The sequence below is a fragment of the Onychostoma macrolepis genome, chromosome 23 (assembly GCF_012432095.1).
Source record: "Onychostoma macrolepis isolate SWU-2019 chromosome 23, ASM1243209v1, whole genome shotgun sequence".
NCBI classification, from domain to species: domain Eukaryota; kingdom Metazoa; phylum Chordata; class Actinopteri; order Cypriniformes; family Cyprinidae; genus Onychostoma; species Onychostoma macrolepis.
This window is the reverse complement of record NC_081177.1, coordinates 23,366,783-23,383,828: the sequence shown is the minus strand read 5'-3', so window position 1 is coordinate 23,383,828 and position 17,046 is coordinate 23,366,783. Positions and strand designations below refer to the sequence as shown.

Genomic DNA, 17,046 nt, shown 5'->3' with positions numbered 1-17,046 from the left:
ATATAAGCCGGGGAGAGAGACAAGAGTTAGGGAACAGTGGTCTGGCTAGCTTTCGTTTTTATGTTTCAAAAACACTGACACTGAACGAGAGAAATGGAAAGAAAAGATTGGAGCTTGTTAAAGCTAAACAGGAGGCGAGCCTTCAGTCTATGTGCTTGTAAGCTGGGGAAGGTCACCTCTGGCTGCAAAGAACCGAGCAGAAAAGAAACAAGGGAGCAGGAGAGAGAGAGAGAGGGCCTTGAGTGATTTCTGAGGCAGGCAGGGGCAGAGGCGGTGGGCAGCGAGGGGGGTGGTTAGTGATGGTCAGCCAAGGCCATTCGGTGCTACAAAAGAAATAAGAGAAGAAGAGGAAATGGAGTGGGCGGAGTGGGAAGAGAGAGGAGAGAAGCCCGAGTTCAGCCCAGCTCGCAGCACAGTCCGTCTTTAACATGAAGGGCTCTAACTGCAGGAAAAACCTTGTTTTAACTCAGCGAGTCTAGGGCAGTTTGCATACTTGGTTCGATTGTTTGGTCTGAACAGTTCGGTAACGCCTCCTTGCCCCTGTGGGGCTTATTTCAAATTTTAGTGTTCGGTTCCAAACCCCTAGGCTACATTTGTGTCCTCTACATGAGCACCACGTGAGTATTATTGACAACTGTTTATTAAACCAACTCTAGACAGGAGGGTGCCAGCTTACTTGTGACTCTTGTTGTTTTACAACCACAAAATGCACAGATTGAGCCTTGCGTCTGTTCGTGTGGACTGGTTCAAATGCAGTAATGTTGCTAAGGGGAATTTCTATAGAGTCCAGAACTACTAGGTGCCACATTTGGTTTGAAATTGACTTCGGAGCCATTAAAAAAGTATGTTCTATATAGTATGAATGGAATTTGGATGCACTATATCCACCTTGTTGTTAAGGTTATGTGACCTACCAGGGTCAGTTTGTCTCTTCAGTGCTATTCAAAAACAACTCCTGTCCCGTGGCCTCATGGGATATTAAAGTGTCCACTGAAAGTTAAATGAAAACAGATACTGCTTAATTCCACATACATTTGAAGGTAACGCTGTCATCTCTTTGAGGACTGAGGTTTGTTATCACTTCAGTAACACAAAAACACACAATAATCATCTAAATGCCAGCATACTTTTGCAGAGAATTGCTGTGTCCAAGTATGCCTACTTCCATATTATATAGACTAGGGATGGTAATATTCACCCATGCGCATAAGGGGTATTGGCATAAAAGTTAACAATGCGATGCATTGATTTAAAAAAAGAGTGTATCGGATACAAGTTGGCATTTGTATCGCAATGCATTGTTTCTTACATATTTGCATCAGCAAAAAACAATTTATGTATAATTACTAGCCGATGCGCTATACTTTTATTATTTAGAAAGTGACAAATCATCAGTGTTGGGCTAGTTACTCAAAGAATGTAATTTATTACTCATTACTAGTTACTCCTTTCAAAAGTAATATTGTTACTTTACTTATTACTTTCTGGCAACAGTAATCAGTTACACTACTAGTTGCGTTACTTTTCCTTCACGCCCCACAGAAGTTGTGTATCTTCTACATAAAATTCTTCTAGAATGTTACTAACAACATATTTCTGCCTCATCATTTGACCAAAATCCATTGGATCTCAGTCAGAAGTTATTACAAACACTCAATAGTGACTGATAGTGACATTCAAGTAGAAGTGTTGTATTCATCTCATTAATTGTCATGTGTAGCTTGAAGTAATTTCTCTGTTACCCATATGCGATTAAATTTTGTTATGTATTTTATCAAATCACTTGAGTTTGTAAGAAACTGTTTAATCTTCCAAAAATAATTGTAATTATATTAATATAATGTACCACATGCTGATCAGAGGGATGTAATGCCAGAGTAAAGTAGAGCCACAACCTACACAACAGATCTTTTTTCCTGACAAAATCAATATAATGCAATATTTCTATCTGCTGAATGTAAGCTTCTCCATATTCCAAGCTTGCCTGCTGCACTGGGGACATCACATGCATGTGCGCGTCGAGTCATTAAAATTATGAAAATAAATCTAGTAATTATTTGATTGTTAAATTTTAAATCAACAGGGTTGAGGCATCAAAAGTAACTATATAACTAAGCTGTTTTATGGAAAGTAACTGTAATATTATTACTGAAATCTTATTAATAATTAGTTACACTACTAGTTACTGCAAAAAGTAATATTATTACAGTAACTAAATTACTAGTAACTAGTTACTGCCCAATACTGCAAATAATTTATGTAAATTGATTTCTCCTCTCTAAACTGTTTCTCAAGTGTGTTCTCTCATCACCGCTGCTGCTACGTGAATGTGACAAAACTATGGAGACTGAGGCGTGTCCTGAGAGACAATTTTCCATTGCATTGAATCGCATTGAATCACATTGTGTTGTATCAAATCGAAATTGGATCGCACTGCATCGTAATAGGAGTATTACGTATCGTAACGTATCGTATCATATCGCATCGGTAGCTGCTTCATATGTATTTTAATGTATCATGTCGTTGGCTATGCATCGAGATTTCAGTTATTTAGATGCACATTCCCAATATAGACCTTATACCAGAGAAACAAGTGTGCAGCCATCTTTAGAATTCTATCTTAGAGCTACCACAAAAACAGAGGTTCAGTAGCATCACTGCTGACGAGTTATTCGCTGGTGAAGTGGATTTACTTATTGTAGAGTTAACGAAAGTTATCGTGCATTATAATGTTCGAAACGAATATCATAACAAATGTCAGTCGACCGGAAAGATTTTAAAATGAGTGGTTTCGTTCAACTTTACCTTCATGCTGTGGAAATACAAACTGGAAGATAAAAGACAACAAGTGCAGTGCTGAAAAGTGGTGAGGCTACATAGGATCAACAGTATGTTAAAAACAGTACGTTAAAACAGCAGAATGTCCAAATTCATAGTGATCAAAAGAGTAGACGAAAAGTATCTACTACTTCCGGCGAGGTTCTGCAGTGTGATTGGAACGTATTTCTGCATCATCTTCCCGAGCCATTTCAGGAGGGGTCATCGTTGCACAATTGACCATTCGCCGGGAGTTTGATTGACAGGCGATCTGACCAATCATAGCGCCAAATCTGCCATTTTTGTCAGAAAAACAAACCAGACAAGAGAGTAGATTAATGTCAGTGGACTTGAATTTGAAAATTTTGTGTATTGGCGTCTTTCCGTGGTTGAAACAAGATACCTTCTGATGTTCATTTATGTTTATTTCACGCTATAACTAGTAAAGAGGAAGAGATGATCGGTTCAGGTGCCCAGGTGAAAGAGCCACAAAATGTTATTTCTTGTTTGAATTTCTTTAAAAATGACAACATTTGTGAGTGAAGTGTCCATCAGTTGTACCCTTTGAAATCCTATTTATTTATTTTTTTTTTTTTTGCAAAATCCTTTGGTTTTGAGCATTTCTTTTTAGAGCGACCCTTCAATATATAGACTGTGACTTTTGAAGGTGGATTTATCCCGTTTGGGATAACAGACTAAAAGGTAATCAATAGTTGTTCACCAAATTAGGCCAGATTGTTTTCATACCAATTGTGAGTACAAATGAATCATACTGTTTCAAAACAGACTCAGGTGTGGTTTACTTATTCACACACATACAGCCAACCAATCAAACGAACCGAGCCCTGACGTGAAGCGGAGTCTGCAGCAAAAGCTCTGGTGTGGAAGTGCCCTGTGTTGAACACTGCTTCGTGTTGACAAGATTAGACTTGACCAGACTAGACGATGATGGACACGCAGACACCTAAGAGCTGTTGTGTTGTTTGATAGTCTGTCATGTATCTAGTCTACAGTACAAAACATCTCACTCTCACTTCCCTTTCCTCAGTCTATCCACCCTCTTTTCCGTTCACCCATTAATGTCTGTGAAAGGTGTCATTGTTTCGTTGTCATTTCGTTGTGTTTTTTTTGTTTGTTTGTTTTGAGAGGTGTTTTTAGAGCGGGTGCTAGTGTAGAAGTCGGTTTTGCTTTTTGTCAGCTGCCATTATCGTCACATTGCACCTTTAGATGGACACCTCGTCTCTGAGCTCCCCACAGAAAACCGGAGCGTCACTGAATAGAACAGACACACACCTGGTCTCCCTTCGCATCCACTGACAGACTGGCAGAAACAGAGCACTATTCAGCTCGCTGGCAAATTGATAGTGAAAGGTGGGGGGACGGTGCTTTGAAATCCATCCGTGCTATTTTTATGACAGTTTGTGTTTATATATATTTTTCGCCCGCTTGTTTGACGTGAACGATTATTGCGCTTCACAGCAGGGGGGCCAGAGTAAAGACGTAATTAATTTCAGACTTCAGAAAGTTTTTAAGGATGCTATTTATGTTTCTCCTCCTGTTGTCACGGTTCAAACGCGTGTCAGCACTTGTACTCCATTCTCGTTTCCTGTGCTGACGTTTACGGGAGTGTTTTCTTTTAATTATGCATCTACGGTCTGTTTGTACATGTGTTTGAGTGCATTGATGAGTTGAAATGTGTTTGTAGTGGCCTAAATAACAAAGTTTTAAGGCTGCAACAAGATACCTACCCTTGTGAAAAAGAAGTGTGCTTAATTGCACTTATGAATACACGTGTAGTGTACTTCGAATCTTAAGAGTATTTTTTAAATAACATACTTAAGCACGTGTAAATTAGCTACTGATTCTTAAAGAGAACAATAAGGGGAAAAAAATCTAATTTAGAAAATTAGGTAAGACAATAGTCCCAACAGCTAAATTAAATATTAATTTTAATATAGACTATATTATTTACGTCAATAAATATATTATAACTTTAATCATTTTAATTATAACTTTTAATAATTATAACTTTAAACCAAAATATATTTTGTAGTACCTATATATATATATATATATATATATAAGCACACACTTAAGTGTACTTACACTTTCGTGACTATTTTTCTTAACACATTTAGGTACACTTTAAAAAAAAAAAAAGGTGCACTGTTATAATGTCAAATTAAAGTGCATTAATATAAATTTAAACTATAATACATTTAAATGTTTTTGCAATAAAAATGCAGTTAGGTGCCTGAAAACATTACATTCCGTTTTCAAGTAAGTATATTCTTTTAAAGTATATTTGTTTTGTATTAGTACTCTTTGAAAAACTATGTTAAGGTCTACTTCTTTTTCACAAGGTAATTTTTCAAATAAAACATTTTTTTTTCTAGCATAGAGTTTCTAGTGCTAGCAGGACTGTCTGAGCATATTTGTTGAGAGGTTTTGAAAATAATATGTTGTCTGGTCACTTCCCTATGTTTATGTGTGTGCAAGGCCTTTTCTGGCCCTTGTCCCTCTGGCCCGGCTTTGATGAGTGTTCATGATATGAATGAATAAATACGTAAGAGGGCTAATGAAGTTTGAGCCCCATGCTGGATGGAGGGGGATGGTGTTTAAGAGGTGGCAGGATAAAGGGGCGTAATCAGGCAGACTGTGTTGTGTCAGGCAGATTGGCAGACCGCCGTTGGCGTACATGGACAGGCAGACGGATAGAGCAAGGGAGAAAAGCAGCTTGATTCTGACACGGATTGCGGACGCAGAGAGTGGCTAAAGAACATCAGTATTACACGCGTGCACAGGAGCCTAAGACAGGAGCCCTGCCACAGGTCAATGGGTTTAATCCACACACACACAAACCCTGCCTGACACACGTTCCGATCCGGCCAAAGCTCTGAAACGCGCACATGTGCAATACCAAATGGCCTGACTGTTGTATCTCAGATTAAGCGTGAGTGACAGCATTAAAATAACAAAAACTGGACTGTAAAGTTGAGCCATTCAGATTTAATGCATCTCTATGAATATGCAAAATTAGCAAAAGTAACCACGCCTCCTGTGATTTGCATAAATACGCAGGTGACACCTTCCACACAGATTGAGAACACTAGCGTGATGACATGCCCTCGCTGGTGAATTCAAATCGCCGTTCTCGCCACTAGGGGGCGCGTGTCACTCTCACGCACAGTGGACAAAAGCGTGTGGCAGCCGCGCACTCACGCCTACACGCGCCTATACGCACAGACGCTCCCTCATGCAAATTCAGCAGTACCCACGGGAAAAACCAGCACAACCTCTATATGAACTGGACACTCGGTTTAAACACAGCTCTGGTAGACAAAAGGATTTTTAAACGAGCTATTAGCTAAAACAATTAGTATAGACAGAAAATTGGTAAAGACAATTATAGTTGCAACAGCTAAAATAATAATTTTTCAACATGTATTATAAAATATATCATGTATTATATACTGAAATATGTATGTATGTGTGTGTGTTTGTATAAATCATATTATATTTAGCTAAATCTTGTATAATTTTTTATAATATAATATATAATTATATAAGCATACCAGCAGACTTTTTAAGCAAACTAGTGAATAAAAAAAAGTTTATATTTAAATGTCATGTACATAAGCAGCATTATATTTAAATGTCATGTACATAAATAAAATTGACACTGTGATGATACATTTAAAATTCATTTTATAACATAGCTACATTTAATATGAAATATAAATTATAATTATGATGAATTGTCTGTGTGTGTGTATAATGAAAAAATAAATAAATAAAAAACAGTTCGTTTTATATTTACAAGTCATGTATATAAATATAACTGACACAAATTGCTCAGATAACATGCATTAAAAATAGGAACATAATAGCATTATATATATATATATATATATATATATATATATATATACGCGCGCGCGCGTCATGTGTGTGTGTGTGTGTATGTGTATGTATGTGTGTGTGTGTGTGTGTATATATGCTATTATGTTGCTATTTTTAATGTAATACACACACACACACGCCATGTACAGGTTAAAAAAATTGACACGGATTGAATTACTTTATTATTTTTATTGTATATTGTTCTTTTCAATTTTTTAATACAATTTTCTTTTTTTAAGTTGAGCCGAAATTCAATTCAACCGTATTCCACCTGTCTTATTAGTACGTTAAGCATCTTTATACTAATAAGGTGTGCGTGTTTCCCTCTGTATATTCATAATTGACGTGCTTCATGGCTGTATGAGGTTAAGCTGGAGCTGTCCAGGGTTTGATGGTGAATGCGAGCGTTTATGTTGCCTCATTTCCTGTATTTGACTCTCAGTCGAGAGAGAGAGAGAGCTAGAGACACACACACACACACACAGAGGGGGAGGTTGGTTCCTGATACCGAGACACGGAAAAGCAGGGGAGGGAGAATTACAGAAAAAGAAGAGCGTGGAGAGAGGGAGACAGCGAGCAGGGGAATTACACTGACCGACACACACGCGTCTCCCAGCTGACTGCTGACATTGTTGACGTGCTCATTCTCCCAAACCTGTCACGAGCGAAATACTGGAGCTCCAAAGCATCGACATCGCGCTCCCCCAGAACTCATGGGTTAACAGGTATGCCTCTCTCACCTTTCCACTCTGTCTCTAACAGCACTTCCTCTCTCTGACCACCGCACAGGCAGGCTTCAGTCTCAGCGATTTTACAATCATACTTGACTTGTCATCTGGATGTATGGCAGAGACATGAGCTCGCGCCTCAACACAGGTATTCAGGTAAGTTCAAGTTGCGAGTTTCCGCGAAGCCGGTGCGTTTGCGTTATTTTCACGTCATTGAAGTAGACTGCGTGACAGCAACCTGTTTGACGTCTCCAGGTGAGAACACGTTCATGACAGATGATGCACGCGCTGCGAACAGCTGTCAGATGTGCAGTCATTCATTCAGGATAGAGTTTTATTGGAGTGATGGGAGACTTTCTTTTTTGTCTTGTCAACCTTTTGAACGCGCTGATTACGCTTTACTTCACATTTCACCAGGAACTTAATAGCCTACTATTTATATGATAACATTTGCCCTAAGTTTTAATCCTAAAATCACGTCCTTTGGGGGTCAGTGCATGTGGTGGTGGTATTTAAATGAAAAGCTCAGCTTTGGCAGGCAAGGGGCTTAACCCCACTCTCTCCTCCCCTCATTTAACCTCCAAAAGGGGAATTTCTCCAGCTGGAAATTTCTGCTGCGTCAACACCCTAAACCTACTACCAGAAAAGGGAAGGGTTTTTTTTTTTTTTTTTGGACTCACTTTACTATTATTTTATGTCCTTCATAATTGAATCCATGGACTCGGAGCCTAACACTTCCCTCAACTTGAGGAGAGCGGAGTATATTCGAGTGTTCGCTGAGGGAAGCGTTAGGTGACACTAGCGCTGCTCTTCGGGTTATTGTCTCTTTTTTCCCCCGTCTGCCCCCTTAAAGCTGGTCAGTTCCGTCTTCCTCCATTTTCTCCTCGCTGACGGGTTGGTTTTAAGGGGAGCGACCCCACTTGTTTGACTCGCCGACGGCGGAACATCAGCGGGTTTACAGATAAACGTCAACAATATATTCGAACGCGCGTCTCTGAATTGATACATTTGAATCGAGCGTTACGCGCAACAATGTATCATTCAGCGTTTCTGTGAAAAGAATGTGGCACTCTGTATTGATTACTATGACGCTTGTTCGCGGCGTGTCGGCTCTTGTTTGCTACAGGTGTACCCGATTCTGATTGGTTAGTTGGAAATATTTGTAACTGTTCGGGCGAAAATGTCGAATTCAGACTGTTAAGAACGATAAATGTTACTGATCAGTGCATTTGTGTGTGAAATTAACCGCGCTAGTTTAACTTGTATTACGACATATAAGAAGGTAAATAATTGGAACCGTCAGGCTTTTTAAAATTACATTAATGTATTTATGGCATTGTAACTGTCTGCAGTGCAAAAATGAGTCAGTTGAGCAGAAGAACTGGTTATGTAAGGAACTGTCCTCATGCCCATCTACACAGAATGAAGCCAGTGGAAACATGACAACTTCCTTTTGCCAATCACTTTTTAGGTTTTCTCCGCCTCTCTAACACTCACGACCTCGATTTTATTTGAATAATGAGTTAATTAGCATGCCAGCGGCATTATTTATACTATTGTAGATGTACAGATTGTAATGTGTCTTGATGTTAGTGGTGTGTCGGTGTGTGTGTGTGTGTGTGTGTGCCTGACGATGCTGGCAGGTGTCTGTTGTAGCAGAACAGCCCGTCCACCCCTATCTCTCTCTGGGGATGGAAAACAGTAATTTTAAGGTAGCCTAGAATCATTTAATGACACCATGTGTTGGACTTGTTGCTGACCAAACCAGGGAAATAGATTCTCATATGGTCTTTTTATCTGTTATATACTCTGACAGTTTCAAACTGTTATTAGCCACTAAAATGTGGTCTTTTCTTTGCTTTCTTCCTTTACTTGACTATAAAGTGTGTAGATACTCCACAGAATCATAATGAGAAGCACTATCTAACTCTTATTCTTGCGGGTAAAAGTATAGTGATTGTGTTCCTGCAGCTCATCTGGTAAAGCATGGTGCTAACAGCTCCAGGGGTTTGATTCCCATTGAGCACACAAACTCATAAAAATATACCTTCATAAATATGTTTTTAAGGCACTTTAGATAAAAGCGTCTGCCAAATGTATAAATGATTGTTCTTCGATACGCACGCGCACACACACACACACACACACACACACACACACTATATTTGTGTATTCTATATAGTAAGAGCTCTCATTCTAGAGGGCAGTGTTGGTGTTGCGTGTCAGGGTTGTGTCCAGGTGTTTTTGTTTAATGGAGAATCTATGTGTGTGCATATGTGGGAAAACATTTTAGGCAGGAGGGGGCTCTGGTCCACTATGCATATTGACTTCCTCGCAGGTGTGGTTGTATTGTGTCAACAGAAAGCAGGGGAGGGGAACTGGTTCCTACTGCAAGGGGTAAAGGGAAGAGAGGGGCTGAAATAGGAGTAAAGAACAGCATTGTGTTCTAGGAACTGCTTTAATGAAGCCGAAATATCATACCTGCCCTCACTCAGCACTTAATGAGCTGTTAAAAGAATATTAAACACAAGTTCAACTCTATTGTTGCCTTACTGTCGATTACCACAGAGAATAATTTAACAAAGTCATCTGAAAAGAACACTACTGGCAGTATAACACTAATAACCTTTATTCCTTTTCAAACTAAATATGATTACAGGGGGCATTATTAATTAAAACAAATTTTTGTGTGGTTCCTTGCACAATACTATGTTATGACCTCAAAAAATAATTGACATTTGCATCACATAACAAGCTCTATATGTTTGACTTTTTAGATGTAGTAAACTTACTCTGTAGCGCACCTGGTGCAGCATTACATTGAGTGAAAAAATGAGAACTGATAAAAGTGCTCAAAGACTCGGAAGCATATTAAAATGGCATATTTGCTTCAGCAAATGCCCTTTTATCTCACATTTGCTTTTGTTCACACTATTGAGTAGTGTAAATGGTGTGTTATATTCAAGCACGATAGACCATTAAGTTGCTTTGAAACAACCTGTAGCTTATTGTATAAAGTGCTTTATAACTAAAGGTAAATTGACATTAAACGTTTAAGGCCTCTCATTGGACATATAATTTCTAATCTGCTGCAATACGTACAACAACCAACATAATAAAATATAACATGTTAAATTTAAGTTTCTTGTATTCATGTTGCCAGATTCACTCTGGCACTGGACATTTCACTTTGAAGGTGTCGTGAAACGTATAATATAATTTTGTTGAAATATTACCACAGGCATATTTTTCAAGTTAGCCTGAGTTGGACTAATTATGAGTCCACGCTTAAAACAAACAAACAAACAAACAAAACATCAAATGAATGCCCCATAGAGTTCCACAAAGTTGAAAGTTTCTATTGAAATTGACAGCATAGAAGTTTCCAAAAGAACTGAAATTGTTTTTAACCCTGAATATTCTTTTAATGTGCTGAATTATGCATGTCAGCGCCTAAAGCTCAAATTGCATTCAGCTAAATGAATATACAAAGTATGCTTATTTTATATTTTCCCACTTTATATGAGGGAATCCACTACGTTGTAGTTTGTTTTAATTGTTTGCACTGCTATAATGTTTAAGCATACATGTTTAACATGACTGTGGATGTGCAAGTGTATCTTGAGGGAGGTTCAGGCAGTTAGTTGAACAAGAAAGTGCAGTGCGGTGTTTATTCAGGGTGGTTGCGGTTGTTAATCTGAACATTTGCACAGAAAGGCAAGATATGGGGGAGGAGGTGGCTGATGGTGCAGAGGGATAGAGGAACAGATAGAGAGGGGGTAGTTCAACTGGCCGTGTGTGTGTGTGTGTGTTCATGGAGAACGGGTGCTGATGTGGGGAGGCAGGGTATGGGGGTGCAAGCTGACACGACACACAGCTGAGTGTGTATGTATGTGTGTGTGGGTGGAGTGTGTGGAAGATGGCTGCTCTCCCCGGGCTGTGGGCTGTGTTGTGTGGGTAACAGGTTAGAAAGCATGAACCTGCAACAACACTGGGGACCTGCTTCTCCTCCTCACTTTAAAGACCACACAAAGCCCGATATTCTATTTATCAGCTTAGAAACACACTGTACATTAAACATCTGTACAGTACGTGTCTCGTATGATGCCTCGCATCAATATTTAAAGCTAAATGCAAACATGACTGTTCAACACACAATTGTTCCCTTTAAATTTTTTATTTTATTTTTACACCCTCACACCAGATGTGCAATCAAACTCGTCCCTTACCAAAAAACTAGGAGTTCTTTTGTGTGAGCGGGGATGCATACAGGTGCGCTTCACTCCCTAGAGCTGTTTGGGGGCCTGTGCGTGTGTGTGTGTATGGAGTGACAGCTGTGCTCATCAGCCACTTAGATGTGTTCATCCCCCTAGATTAGGCGCTCGGTGTGTGGGTTAAACCGGAGCCGACCTCCCTGGAACCGCCCCACAAAGACCTGTGTCCTCAGGTGCCTTGTGAATATTTCAGTGGGGGCTCTCAGGCTGTGTGGAAAGCCCTGGGGGAGAAACCGAGTGAAAAAAAAAAGCCCCTGGAAATGAGATAGCATACCCTGGGCAAGCGCTTAGCAGTGGGCTTTACACTCCTAGGCTGAAAAAGAGGATGTGGTTGTGAGGTTTTTGTTTCTGTTTTTTCCTCTTCTTTTTCTCCTTGCGCTCTCTCAGATTGTCCATCTCGTATAATCATACAATAATAATAATTATCTCTCTCTTTCTCTGTCTGCTGGTGAAATTCAGTCCAGCTTGGTGGTTCGTAAATCGTCGCGTATTCCTGCTTTTGGGTTTGCAAAGTAACAAACGCACGCACACACAAACTCGTTTACAACACCCCCGCCCCTGTCACACTCAGTCGTTTCTGGCTTACTTTCTGACCACACGTGGTCTTAAATACAGGATGTTTACACATGGGGAGGTATGCTAACCCTTACCAGTTAAAACCATACTTGTCTTCATCCTCTTCAGCCCCTTTAACATGGTGATTATGGGTTTAGAGTAAGTAGACTTTATCTAATATACATCCCTGCTCAGCTTCAAATGCGAGTGTTAAATGAAGTGTCACATATTGTAAATATGGCATGTGTTTGTGACGGTTACTAAATTTTCTCCAGCAGTAGTTTCACACATTTGTGTTTTGAGGACAGTGTGACGTCACACTCAAACCGAGAGATTCAAATCTGGTGACCCAGAGAGACACGCTCATTCATATATACACAAACTGCTATTCAAACTCTCAGAGCGCATGGCATCTTTATTTTATTTCACCGTAATCTAAATGATCACAAGTATGATCAGGGTTGCCAGATCTGCATTGATCAATCTAGCTTAAAAATAACCCAAATGACTAAGCTAGCCCAAATTCTAAATTCTAATTTTCAACAATTTGAAAATAAAGTATTTACAGTTTTAAGAACTTGTTCTGATGCATTTCTTCTCCTTCTTGGTGCGTGTCATGTATTTCTGTACACAGGCTCCCTAACAGTCATTAGCACAGTTTTATCAGTAGAAGAATATAAATTGGTATATTAAAATACTTCAGTACAAGCTTTTGAGTCAAATATAATTTATGCAATATGTCAAACCATTAACCCACAAAAAAATAAAAAAAATAAAAAAATCTACCCACAGCAACAGATAAAAAATAGCCCAATTCCATAGGAAAACTGTGGAGCTGGCAACCCTGATTATGATACAAGTTTACAGTTTAAATAGCCACATAATGTCATAGCACAATATTCATTCATCCCAACGGATTATGCATTCACACTTATTATTTTACACTTATTACATTTTCAGACTTAACACTTGTAAGCTGGTTAGTTTTGCACTGATATGTATGTAGTATTTTGGTTTACAACTGATTTGTTAGGCTAGGCTTTTAATTGCAGCTCACTCATAGTTCACTCAAGTCCAATAGTTTGTGGTGAATGCTAATTTGGACATGAAAATTGCTACAGTTCCCAGTCAGATTTTATCAAACCCCTATATTTAATTGACCCACTAAGCAACTGCATATGTATCCTACCTAGCAACACCCTGGTAAAATGGTTTTTACACGGTGAAACAGCTTGAAATCTCAGTTTTTGAAATTGTCTTGAGGAGACATATGGAGATTACTGGAGTCTTTTCTCTGGAGAAACGCCTGAGGAGCAGCTGAAGTGTGTAATTTCTGCACCAACCAGAACTGCAAAAATTATTTTCAAATTATTTTCATACCCACTAATGTTCCATTGTTTGGACAAACAGATAGTCCCGCCTTACACTCATGCAATTGGTTGAATCCCTGTTGCTGTGTCAGTCTGGTCGAGATGTTCAAACAAACAGAGCAGTGTTTTCAAAGCAACACAGAGACATACTGTTGTACTTTTCAAGGAAATCAACCTAAAAATGACTGACTTACAGCCGTCTCTGCATGCTAAGCTTGGATTAGGAAGTATTTTAACAAATTTTGTTAAAAAGCTCCATGTGCTCTTCAGTGAAAACAGTTTCTGTCAAGGAGTAGCAACTGAGATACGACAAAAATAATAGAGCAAACAAAGAAAACGGGTTTATTTTAGCACTCAGTTTTGGACAGGAAGACTATTACCATTTCAAACGTTCTCAGGTGAATCGGTGGACAGGCAGTTGTCCACTTTCCATAGCACTTTTGTCTGTCTCTTAAAAGCTCTGTTTATTTTTCAGAAGATGGTTTAGTCTGTCTCTATACTTTTCATCCCATCTTGTCTGCCAAGAGCTAACCATTAAGGGAGGGTGGAGACACTCCCAGCGCTAACACATTTACCCCACAATACCACAGAACGCTTTTCCTCCTCGCTGTGAATTTCAGAAAGCCAATGCAATCATTGTTAGAGCGAAGGTTTCCTTTCTTCAAGACCGTCTAGATCTGTGTCTAAATGCGAGCTTTGAAAATTCCCAAACCAAAAGTCAAAGTTGGTTTAAGTTCGTGGTGCACATGGCTCATGTTCCCAAATCCCCAACTGCAGTGTCACAGTCTATCAGATCCACACCGCCTCATTGCTTCGCAGGCAGTAGATATGTCACGGCCATTGGAAGGCCTAGGTTTTTCCAAATGTATTGTGTGATGTGACGATCTGCATTAGTCCATTATCAAGGGTCGGTGTAATCCTGAGAGGAGTTCATCGCCAAGTGCTAAAGTGCTGTTAACAGGGCCTGTTTAACATTCAGCACTTCCCCCTCAACATACAATTATTCCTCTGCTCTTGCTATTAGCATGTAGCGTTTGTCTGCGTGCTTTTAATTGAACTGATTTAACGTATGCCAGATCAACTAGTTTTCGTTAATTAGTTCTGTCTTAAAAGTGCCATCAGAACATGAAATATTCATCACGGTGAAGAGGTACATTTGTGGCGGATGGATAAGTGTCTCGAATGGGAAACTCTCAAATGTGATGGAAGCGATTGCGCGGGCAGAAACCTGGGACTGCCGCTTTCGCTGTAATTTTCCTCTGTCTTGTCAGTTGTCAAAGTGCTTCAATAACAACTTGGATTTGCACGCTGTGACAATACGCAAAAATTGCAGTCTGAATAATGTACAGCAAAACCCTTGTTGTCACTTTGATGGACGATATCAGTCAGTTATGGACTGTGTCCTTCATGCTTGACTCCTTGATCGCCAGATCTGCTTTCCAGCCCTCCCCAATCCAGTGTGTACTTGATTGTTAGGCCTGGAAAAGGGGTGTTGGAAGTGGTACAGGTGTGCCCTTCATGGCCCCATTTCTCTTTTCTACCTAGATTAAATAAAAGCCCTGATCTCACTCTGGTTCCAGCTTCCACGCCCTGCTCTCCGAGACTGAACACCCCCACTGCCAGGTGAGCGTGCTGCAGTGCCAAGATGCATGGGAACGTTTGTGCTGCAATTATGTTACGGAGGAATGGGTTAGCTATGAACACTGTGACACACTTTGTGTTTATTTTATTTTATTTTTTCTGAATTTTTCAGACCTCCTAGCACCCTCCAGCAGCTTTCATCAACATCATAATGTTTATTTATTTATTTATTTACTTACTTGCTTACTTATCTACTTACTTATTTGTGGTTAAAAACACAAGGTGCCATCATAGTATTTTTGTGGCCCTTTTTATTTTTGTTAAATGACATGAGAAAGTTTAGGGTTAGTTAAGATACTACCATTCTTAATCAATATTTTTTATCTTGTTTTACCTGAACATACCTAAAACAAGATCAGTTTACGTTAGATGAAATATTATGCAAGATTGAATTAAGGTTTTTAGTTTTTCAGTTTATTTTCTAGTTTTAATTACAAATCTAATAATATTTTAATAATTTATTATTGGGAATTTTGTATTGAGCTTTATTCTATTCTGTTCTTTTCTGAATTTACCATACCTCGTAGCACCCTCTGGCAGCCCCCACCGACTTCTTCATTTGCAAAAAATGTGTGTGTGTTTGTGTGGGTGTGTTTTAATTCATGGTTTTTCTGGTCATTTTTATTTTTGTATAATAAATTTATAAGGCTTAGGGTGAGTTAAGTTACTGCTCCTTCTTAATCAATATTTTTTTATCTTGTTTTTCAGTATAAATATCTGAACATACTAAAAACATTTTAATCATACATCTAAGAGCTTTATTATTGGGAATTTTATAGTGAGCTTTATTCTTTCTATTTTATTTTATTTTATTTCGACTTCATCATTTGCAAAAAAAATATTATTTTTTTTTTTTTTTATTTTTATTCATGGTTAAAACACAAGGTGCCACCACAGTATTTTTTTGGGCCTTTTTATTTTTGTTAAATGAAATGATAAAATTTAGGGTCAGTTTAAATATCTGAACATACCTAAAACAAGATCAGTTTACTTTAGAAGAAAAAATAATTAATAATTAATTTTTAATTTTATCTTCTAGTATTAATTGTAAATCTATTAATTAATTGAGATTTATTCATTTTATTTTTTATTTTATTTGATAAATTTTCATTATTATTATTTTTTTTTCTGAACTCTTCAGACCTCCTCACCCTTTGGCAGCCCCCACCGACTTCATCATTTGCAAAAAGTTAAAAAAAAAAAATTATTCATGGTTCAAAACACAATGTGCCACCACGGTATTTTATGGACCTTCTTGCTTTCTTAAAACGAAATGTGAGGAAAGGAAAGCAATGAAGGTCCTCTCCCATCCCACCCAAGGGGTTGATCAGAGAAAGTGTTGGTTGGACACTCGATACCGCCACCTCACAACGTGGGAATGTGTGACTTTCTTTAAAATTAGGTTTGTGAGGTGGGCGGTGTCGCTGAATGATCGTGATCACCAGAGCAACACGCTAGCCCTGCTATTCCTACTCCACGCAGCATGCTGCAGCTTATACATCGCTCGCATATTTCGCCCGTCGTTAATTGAGCGACGTTAGCCTCTGCAGGTGACACCTGAGCCGTTCGTTGCGATTCAAAGCGCTGTGTGGCGAAATGTACAAAAGAAGGAAAAACAGACAGTATGGGACAGGAGCGAAGCGTCTGGTGACAGGGTTGACTCTTGGCCACACTCGTGGTTACCATGGCAACACAAGCCTGGGTAAAAACACTGGCTATTGTTAAGCTATACTTGATTATCAAATATGAAACAAAAGA

General features: G+C 38.9%; 1 protein-coding gene across 6 annotated transcripts in view; it reads left to right on the top strand.

Moving 5' to 3' along the window:
- The window catches only part of zbtb46 (zinc finger and BTB domain containing 46), a 109,650-nt gene that overhangs the window by 13,871 nt on the left and 78,733 nt on the right, over positions 1-17,046 (top strand). Inside the window, exon 1 of one of the 6 annotated variants that reach the window (XM_058764519.1) lies at positions 7,087-7,445. The exons of 3 other annotated variants lie outside the window; for them this stretch is intronic. The gene's annotated coding sequence lies outside the window, so the exon portion shown is untranslated. Of the gene's footprint in view, positions 1-7,086; positions 7,446-7,478; positions 7,704-17,046 lie in introns of those variants that run through there. 2 more of the 6 variants (XM_058764520.1, XM_058764521.1) reach the window with 2 other exon arrangements.